General features: G+C 38.0%; 1 long non-coding RNA gene across 1 annotated transcript; it reads left to right on the top strand.

Moving 5' to 3' along the window:
• Positions 1–2,369: 2,369 nt before the first annotated feature.
• On the top strand, positions 2,370–9,973 carry LOC135239787 (uncharacterized). The gene is made up of 3 exons (XR_010325487.1): positions 2,370–2,478; positions 3,203–3,350; positions 7,157–9,973. It is a non-coding gene; the product is annotated as an uncharacterized LOC135239787 (long non-coding RNA).
• Positions 9,974–10,198: the final 225 nt, after the last annotated feature.

Here is a 10,198-nt window from a genome sequence, read left to right as displayed (position 1 = left end):
AGCTACAAGGGTGTTTGGCAAAGGAGTTCAACAGTCTCTTCACCAAGGGGCAGACCAAAGGGGGTATAACAGGGAAAGCTTTTCCGAATGTCTCCAGAGGTCCCCCAGAGGTGATGTAGTTGTGTGTGCATCCGGTCGTGCAGGGTGGGCCTCTCATATTATTTTCCTGCAGAAATTATTTCTAGGTCTGTCCCTGCTGTTCAGTACTGTTGGCAGAATGGCACTTGTTGACCTAGCATATAGTCTTTTGGTAGACGTTCTTTTATTCAAATTTCTAGATACACCGCTTTACGTTTGGAACTGGCCAAGAAACAGCTGAGCAGCCAATTGTCCTATAACTTTTGCTCCGTAAAAATGCGGGACTTTGCATGAATAGGACCCGAAATGGATGTAAATACCCTCTAATTAAATCTGACATTATGCACTTTGACCTCATATTCATTGTTTTATTTAAAATCCAACGTGACAGAGTACCTAGCTACAACAACATATACCTGAATCATTTGCAGCTTGCTGACTGCCACTAGCATGGTTTACTGAGATATATTCCGACTTTGGAAATAATCACCTTTCAACCGTGATTATATGGAGACAGCAGGCATAGCTGGCCACTGGCATAAACACTATTCAGTCGATTAGGGCCACAACCATCTCCGGGCCATACAATTACTTTTTTTCTTTTCCTTGTTGGGGCCACAACATTCTTGTTTAGGGCCACCAAATCCCTAGGGCCAGCTCTGGCAACAGGAGACATTTTAATGTAGAGACAGCAGGCTGCCAGACTTAGCACCCCCTAAATGACCTTGCTATCATGAATGAACCAAATATCCAGCAATTGTAATGAAATCTTACTTGTTCATATATGTATTATAATGCACCAGCTTAATGCTTATCAGGTTATTTTGTCAATTTTTTTAATTTGCTTATGTGGCATGTACTGTGGCTTGTCAATTAAATTTGGTTCAATTCAAATAGATTTATTGGCATGAAAGTAAGGAAACAATTTTATTAACAAACAAGTTTATTTACAGTTACTGAGCTCATCACTGGTATTTCATTGGAAATATGCTTATTTAATTATTTTATAGCAATGACATTGGTGCTGAATTTGATTTAGCAAGCATGCCACTGTGTACTCTGCTTCTTCTGAATGGCTGAAGCCGAGTAATTTGACGGGAGACCGCCTGGATAAACTAAGTTGCTGCTGGAAGTGTGTTGGTGGGCCAGTAGGGGGTGATCTTGTCTCTAGTCAAATAAACCTGATTGCCCTAGTGCAGTGATGGGGACACCCTTCTGTTGGAGATACGGTCTTACTGAGGTCCGGACGCATTGTGGTCATTAAAGATCCCATGACACTTTTCGCAAAGAAGAGGTTCTTCTGTGTCTTGGCTAAATTCTCAATTTGCACCCAGTGTAATTTTCAAAAAAAGATTGTTATATTCCTCTTCACCTCAGCTGATGCGTGGTTAAGGGTGTAATTTACGACAGGGATAGGGTTACCCCCTCCCCGAATATTACAAAACAGGTCAAATAACCCCTTGCAGTATTTGCATGATGATGAGAAAAATAATTTCATATAATAAAGATGGAGATTTCATGATGTGATTGGAATATACTTATCAGAAAGGGTGGATGTTTGTCACGGAAGTCACAAGTGTGAAAAACCTCTCAGATACACCAAACAGCATTTTGAGGTCACCAGCAGTAAGAAACCAAAACTTGTCACGTCGAGATCAACTGCATGAAGCCCCTCTGCAAACCAAACAGCAGAAGTATCTGAGTGACGAAGGAAAGCGTGTAGTCTTACCCGGTGCTACCGGAGCAGGATTATATGAATGTTATCTTGATTATCTGACTCCAAAATAGTGTTTTAACCTTTCCTCTGTGCTAACAGTTATGCATAGACGGAGGAGACTGCTGTCCGCCAGAAGTGTTTCTCTATATGGATAACTATCAAACTTGGTAGATGCAGATGCATGTCGTTGGCTTGTGTAGCCTGCATAAATACAATTGTGTATCCTGCTAATCATTAACTGTGAAAGGAAGCTTTTTCATAATTGGAAAACAACGCTGTCTAAACAAGATGTGACATAAATGTCACACTAATGCTGAAAAAGAGAAACAAACTGCCCTTTCCAGAATGTCAGTTTATATGCAGTAAAGTTGCAGCTGAAGACAATAAGCTATGAACTAATGAAATTCAGTTAAACAAACCAATTATGTGACATGATCATGTATACGATATTTAATCCAAGCAATACAAATAATATTTTATCCCGAACGTTCTCGTGTTGCACCATGAAGGGCGAAGCCAGTAATTGTATCTGCAGGTAAAAATAGCATTCTATTCATATAGACATGTTATATACAGCTGACTGACTGGGATATATATGAAATGCTCTCTGCTCCTGTAAACCAGCTGTTGGGGAGCTTGACTGAGAACCACAACTTTGATGTAACCACACATCTGAAATAGAGGTAAGCAAACTTATTGTTTCTGTTTGATTTAATGATCTTAGCATAGAAAGAGCATGTTCCATAATATTACTAGGATGCATGGTATGAATACTATTGACATTATATCAAATGATTTTATGTTTCCATTTTCATGCCAATGAGAATATAGTTCATTTAAATTAGTTTTCATTAATTCGTCTATGTATTTAAAATTCCGTAAGCTTTGGGCACGAAACATCAATGAATAAACGTAGACATGGGTCATTGTACTTGTCAGTGTTTCTTGTCTTAAAACCAATGAATATAGATAATGCCTTATACAATGACTTCGATGTCTACAATATGGCACATTTTACCTTGCTACAATCTCTCATTAAGAAACGTGTGTAAAGCATCTCAGTTGCTCAGTAAAACAATGAATTACAAAATCAGCCTCAGTCACTAAAGGTGCAGGCTAAAGCCTTTGAAAGCAAATCCATGTGAAACTTCAACATTTGTCTCAACATTTGTTTGACTGTGCATAAGATAATTTGTGATGTTTTTCAGAACATTGCTCTAATGCATTTTTAGTGCAGCCCTGAAGTGTTCTTTTCTCTGAATGTTCTGTACAAACCATGTCCATAGCAAGTAAGCTAGCAATCAAGCAAGTGACTTTTGCATTTATTTTGTTTGTGCAAATTGGTAATGCAGAAGTTATTATGTTTTATTATATTGAACTGATTGTCATTTTTGTTTTTGTTCACAGGAGATTTCACGATGATGCATGAGAGAGGCAATGAATTGACAGTGTTTGACAATGCCCAGGTTCGGAATACGTGGGAGAGCAGAGTGAACCAGTACAAAGAGAAGGAGACATGTGAAAATGAGCGACGCCAGAAGAGTGCTCTGCCACAGTAAGACCCACTGATTCATAAATCATCAGCTCTGTACCAGAGCTCACGCAAGGGTCCTCGGATATTGATATAAGAAAATATTTTTATTTTTTATAGGAATTCATGCAGATCACGATGCAAAACAACAGCTGAACAACACCAGAAACAAAAAAGATTATGACATATTTCGCAAGATCTTTCGTATGTGGCATCATTGCCTCTCATTATTTGCTTTCACTCTGGCAAATAGATAACACATCCTCCAGCTTTGGCCTGGTTCAGTAATCCAACCCTGAAAACAAACAGGTATTGAATGTGGGTTCAAGCTGCACTAAAACACCTCATGCTGGACTACTACCATTTTCTAAAGAGCATTTTCTTTTTTTCCCATCAAATATCTGACAAATTATGTTTATTTAAATCAGGTTAGGAAGACAAATCTTTATTGTAAATATTAAATTATTTATATTTAGTAATTTAGTTGGAGATACTTACTGAGGTCCGGGCGCATTGTGGTCATTAAAGATCCCATGACACTTTTCGTAAAGAAGAGGTTCTTCTGTGTCTTGGCTAAATTCTCAATTTGCACCCAGTGTAATTTTCAAAAAAAGATTGTTATATTCCTCTCCACCTCAGCTGATGCGTGGTTAAGGGTGTAATTTACGACAGGGATAGGGTTACCCCCTCCCCGAATATTACAAAACAGGTCAAATAACCCTTTGCAGTATTTGCATGATGATGAGAAAAATAATTTCATATAATAAAGATGGAGATTTCATGATGTGATTGGAATATACTTATCAGAAAGGGTGGGTGTTTGTCACGGAAGTCAAGTGTGAGAAACCTCTCAGATACACCAAACAGCATTCTGAGGTCACCAGCCGTAAGAAATCAAAACTTGTCACGTCGAGATCAACTGCATGAAGCCCCTCTGCAAACCAAACAGCAGAAGTATCTGAGTGGCGAAGGAAAGCGTGTAGTCTTACCCGGTGCTACCGGAGCAGGATTATACTAATGTTATCTTGATTATCTGACTCCAAATTTTTTTTTTAACCTTTCCTCTGTGCTAACAGTGTGCTAACAACACCAGTGTGTTCATATTACAACAAACCCTTTTGAGTATGAGAATTGCATGCGCCTACATTAATTTGTATTGCTTAAGCCTGCACTAACGCCTTCCTTCTGTTTTCTGAATACATTTATTTTGCAGATGCCCTTAGCCAAGAGAACACACACGCACGCACGCACACACACACACACACACACGCACACGGTATTTTTTTTTTAATCATCACTTTGCATAATGCACCTTGCTTAAGACAACAGTAGTGTCCCACTTTGCATTCCACATCATGACAGACCCGAAGTACAGCACAAGATTTCTTACAACACAAGCTGCATGATACGTTAGAAATATGACCTGATACTCCACATTTAAGCCTTCTTGTTTCGGTTAAAAAATATTTTTCATGGAATATTCTTAGTTTGAAAAAAGAGAAAGTTGGGAATCTCAATGAAAGTAATGATTAGCCTTTCCGCTGGACAAATATAGAATTGAAGTTTTGTAAGTGTTTCTTTGGCAAAATAATTTTAAAGTGTTAGCTTCACAACAAATTACATTGCATTATTTTAATAAAATGAATTGCATTCAATATTTGGTGAAAACCAGCACATTATCTTTAGGAAGTGAATGTGCTGGAGATAACATATATTTTGATAAATAAATAATGAACTGTGGTGTTTGCACAAATGTGCATGTGCAATTGTATTGCACTGAGAACAATACTCTATGCTTGAGAACACACTGAAAACAAACATTTGTAAAAAATAAAACAGAAGATGGGGCTTATGGAAAGTGCATTATCATTACTGCAGTGTTATGGTAACTATATTTAGATGGTAACCTTTTGGAAACACTCAGCAGTGCATTCCTCACATTGCTTCTGACGGTTTAATGGTCAGTGTCTTCTTATCCTCGTTTTAAAAGGCTATATATTTACAACTGGAATTTCTGGAGCATCATTAACATTATTTCTCAGTCTACATATAGTTTGCTCTGTGAGTATCAGTGTTCTCTTCCATTGCTTGTCCATTCCTGAATATGAGCTGATCTCACAAAGGGAAACATTCCACTGTAAGTAAAAGTAAATATACTATATTATATTTTGTCTTGACAAACCCTCATCATCTCTTCCAGCAGTTTTGTGTGTTGTGGTCACTATTCAGCAAGAGTTCACTGATCAATATTAGGGTCATGAAACTTAGATTTCAGACAGTTTGCTCACAATAGCTCCTTGCCAATTCTTAATTGCTCAAAATTTGTCTGGGTTTACTTTCACATCCCTCACTACTCTTGATTTTTCCATGTTAATCAATATTTCAGGTCAGCCATCAGTGTAGAAATTGGTCTGTGACATGTGCTGTTAATCCACAATTTATCTGCCCACATGCACAGCCGACATGGCCTATGCTCCAAACTACAGGCCGATTTTTCTCTGTTCAGTCTTTGAAGTTCTATCCTCAAGAGTGCCATCACAGCAACTGGGACTCTTCATTTAGGTAACTTCACAAATTCAAAACTGTCAGTTTCAGTTTTGAACTACCTCCCAAAAATGTGAGCATTTACTGCTCTGAAATCTACATTTCAATGACATTTCAGTGAGAAGACAGTTGAATACAAGAGTATTGGAGCAGTTGTGTCGAATTGGTTGTTTTTTCTCTGTTCTAATCCAATTTGTATTTCAAATCGAACAATGACTATGAGGCAAAATTCACAATCTCTTAATTTATTTCAGGTGTGTTTTTAAAAATAGAACTATGTTAAAAGTTAAACGTTTTGATTACTTTCATGAAAAGATGTGGAATATGGGATTGTTTTAGGCCCAACAAGTAATTCATTTTGTTTCAAATATGTGTTGGTTGCTGTGTGTTGATTTTGCCCACTTTTTGGATACTGTGCAGTAACCTTTAGTTATTGCATGTTTTCCACTACAGAACATGTATAATTCCATCTTTTTGTATCTTTTTATTTCCTTTCATAATATTCATCTTCATTTGGTCTGCCCTCAGTCATTTTGATCATCTCTTCGCATTTCAACAGCTTATCTACTGAAACATTTCACAAGGTTCCTGAGAGGTTCTCTCTGAGGTTGTGTATTCCACACTTACTTTCTGACACACATTGATCTCAGATAAGTGAGTCTCCAGTGAAATTACACGTAGCCTGTGGAAACCTCTGATTAATCAGGTTTATAGCAGGTCTTTCTTTCTTTTCCTACTGTCTTCAGAAAAGGAGTCATTGATCAGTCCAGTACTGCTTATTAGTCTTGCTAAGTTTTAGAATGCAGTTTTATTAATGATTAATGAGTTTGGTAAACAACATTAAACAGCTCAGGCATACTCAACATCTTTTGCAGAACTTCCAGACTGTCTCTTGCATGTTTCTTGCAATGTGACATCAATGTACTCTACAAACAGCATATTTTGTACCAGGGTATATAATAATAATAATAATAATAATAATAATAATAATAATAATAATAATAATAATAATAATAATAAACATGTTTCTGCTTTCTTCTGCTGTAAGATATTCAGTTATAATAAACAGTTATAATACACATGCACAAGCTGTTTCTTTTTATGAATAATCAACCTTTCAGTGTTTTTACGCAAACAGCATACTGCAAGAAGGCTCCAATGCCATTCATTGAACCTGTATCATTATTCTTTGTTGACGTATGTATGTGAATAATTGTATGTGCATAATTGCCATGTTTAATAGCATGTGCCCTTCCTTAACACTAAGAGACAATGTATTTTCCCAGGCTTTTCAATCAGTGGAATCAACGCTGGGCATGCAGAAATGGGGGACCTGAGAAGAAAGGTAAAGGATATGAGATCTCAGAATTCAGGAAGACCCTGGAGCTTAAATCTGAAGAAGTTGAACAACCCAAGCCTGTGGCTGTCCAACCCAGACCAAGACCAACACCTATTGCAAGCACACCTCTGATTCCTCCACTGCCCAAAATCCCCCCACCAAAGAAACGTGATCCAGAGGCACGTAAACCCCACAGTGCACCTAAGCCCCAGTTTCAGCCACCACCGAAACGAGAGGAAGTTAAGCTCAGAAAAGTCCAAAAATCTGAAACAATACCGAAAGAGACAGTGAAGACAAGTAGAGAGAAAGTAGTTCTGTCAAGTATTAGTGACAAACCTAGTCATGCGCCAACTCCTCCGCCTCCCAAGAAAGAAGTGCAGAAAGTACAACATATACCATCTCTTAGAGATTGGAATCACTCTTGGAAATATGCCAGGCCACAGCCGCATCATAAGACGAAACCTGTTAAAACACAAAAAGACACACGGTTTATGTCAAATAGAAACAAGTCAATTAAGTTCAAGGAGTCTGTAACATATTTCAAAACACCATCCCTTTCAGAGTGGATTGAGTCATGGAAGTTCATAAAGAACCCCAAAAGACAAGAATGCATGACAGAGGAATTGAAGTTCAAGGGGTCCTTGTTCTTTGAGCTTGAGCAGAAAAAAATATCTCCAACAGAGTGGGCTAAGTCCTGGAAGGTCTTGAATCTCCAGCTCCACCAAGAAAATGAATCTTGGGAAAAAAGTTGGTCCCAGTATTGCCGAGATTTCCAAAGTGACAAATTACAGAATTCACAGCTCTACAATGAACCAGCATCTCTATTTGGTTGGGAGGAATCCTGGAGGTTCTTAAAGCCTGAACCTATGCAGGAGAAAGAAAAAATTCCTGATGATAAGTCTAATGAGTCAATGGTTCTTCAGCCTATGAAAATGAATAGACTGCTAAATTGGACTGACTCTTGGAAACTCACAAATGCTCAGTGCGATGATGATATTATCTCTCTGACAGAGTGGAGTGAGTCTTGGAGGTCCTGTGCAGTACAAGACAAGCGCACAGATTCCCTGGATTTCTGTCACAGTGATGTAATATGTATGCCAAAGTATATCAAATTAAGCGGGTTGCTCAATTCTCAAATTCTTGAAGAGAATCCGTCTTTATTGCAGTGGTCTGAGTCATGGATGTTCCCAAAGTCGCAGGAAAACAAATGCGAGAATGAATCTGAGTTTAATGAAGACATTGCTAATCCACTTTTGTCTCCCCAATCCCCAAACAAAACCTCTTTCTCAGAGTGGAAAGAATCCTGGAAATTTTCAAATGCTAATAATGAGAAGACCTCTCAATCACCATGGATCAATTCCTGGAAATTATCAATCTCCAAGTCACACGAGGAGGTAATGGTTTTGTCAGAAGGGGATACAAACGTGTCAAACCAACTTGTACATTTTCAGCCCTATAATAATAAATTTTCAATGTTAGAGTGGGACAAATCCTGTGAAAATCTGTCTGAGCCTGAGTGGTGTGAGTCTTGGAAGACTATAAAACCTCAACTACAGCAAGACACAGAGCCAGTAAGTATGCCTAAGGAATCTTCATGCATGCAATTCAACTCAAAGAAAGTGTGTCTGTCAGACTGGAAAGAGTCATGGAAGCTGTCAGCGTCCCAGGTACACCCTCATGCACCATCTTCTCATACACCATCTCAATCAGAATGGACAGACTCTTGGAGGCTATTGAATTCTAAACCACACAAGGAACAAGACTTCTGGCCAGATATAAGCACTTTCAAGGAGTCATTGAATGGACTTTTCCACATGGAGAACCCATCCAGCTCTGAGTGGAGTGATTCCTGGAAGTTTCTGAAGTCTGGCCCCCCAGGTTCTCAGGCAAACAGTGAGAACATACCGGAGTCAGAATGGGGAGCATCCTGGAAATTTGTGAATCCCCAGTGCAATTTGGAAGGCGTGCCCTGGTCACAGCAAGATGAGTGCAATTTCCCAGATAATGTCCAGACCAAAAATGAGTTATCTATTCTCTCAAGGGGGGACAGATCCAGCACGTGCTTTGATGATGAGCTCCAACTCTGTCTGACTGAGTGGAATGAGTCCTGGAAATTCTTGAAGCCCCAAACTCAAGAGCAGCGAGAAGCTAAGTCAAAGTAGGGTCCAGAGTGAATTTAGAAATGGAAGAGGACAACCCTGGACATCCTCAGTCATGTAGTAAAATGATTTGATTCACAGAATGGCTATTGGTATATAGTGCATCAGCGTGACAAAGGAATTGTAAGTTTTGAAACAGATATAAAATTATGCAACGATTTTTGTTGGGAATTGTTCATTGTCATTTTCCACTGTAAACAGAACTGCATGCTATTGAAACATTTCACATGACAATATAACAGTAAGACAGACATGGAATGTATTTAGGTAAATTAGTCAGGATAAAGGATTTACTTCAATGCCTCGCTGAATTGATAAACTCACTAAACTCTCATTTACTGCAATTTTTTTCCCTTTTAATTTTACTCTTCCACAATCCAAGAAGTGTATGTGGAATTTCAGTCAATATTGAGGCTACACAGATTACATACTCCTTACCTGACTATGAAGCTTTCACTTCACAAGATAACTACCTTTTATTTTAATTTAACTTTGCTTTTTTACTATTATTTATTTATGCAAGATCAGTTTGAATCTGTCACTCTCTAAGCTGTGTATCTACAGAATGCATGAAGCAAAATAAATAAATTAATTAATTTAAAAGATTTTGATTTTTCCTTGGACTTATTTTCATTAAACTAAAAGTCTGACTTCACAGGCTTAGTTTAAAAAAACAAAAACAATAAAGCATAAAAATAAGTTTTGCTGTCCTGGTATTGTACGGTGTATATTATCACACTGCTGCAGTTTCTTTATTAGAGCAAAAATTATATGGTTTCTAATGGTGATGGACATCTCTGAAGTCTACATAAGCTGTCATTTAAAATATT

The sequence above is a fragment of the Anguilla rostrata genome, chromosome 14, assembly GCF_018555375.3.
Source record: "Anguilla rostrata isolate EN2019 chromosome 14, ASM1855537v3, whole genome shotgun sequence".
NCBI classification, from domain to species: Eukaryota; Metazoa; Chordata; class Actinopteri; order Anguilliformes; family Anguillidae; genus Anguilla; species Anguilla rostrata.
Note: the sequence above shows the minus strand (reverse complement) of the source record. Positions and strands in the feature narration are given on the sequence as shown.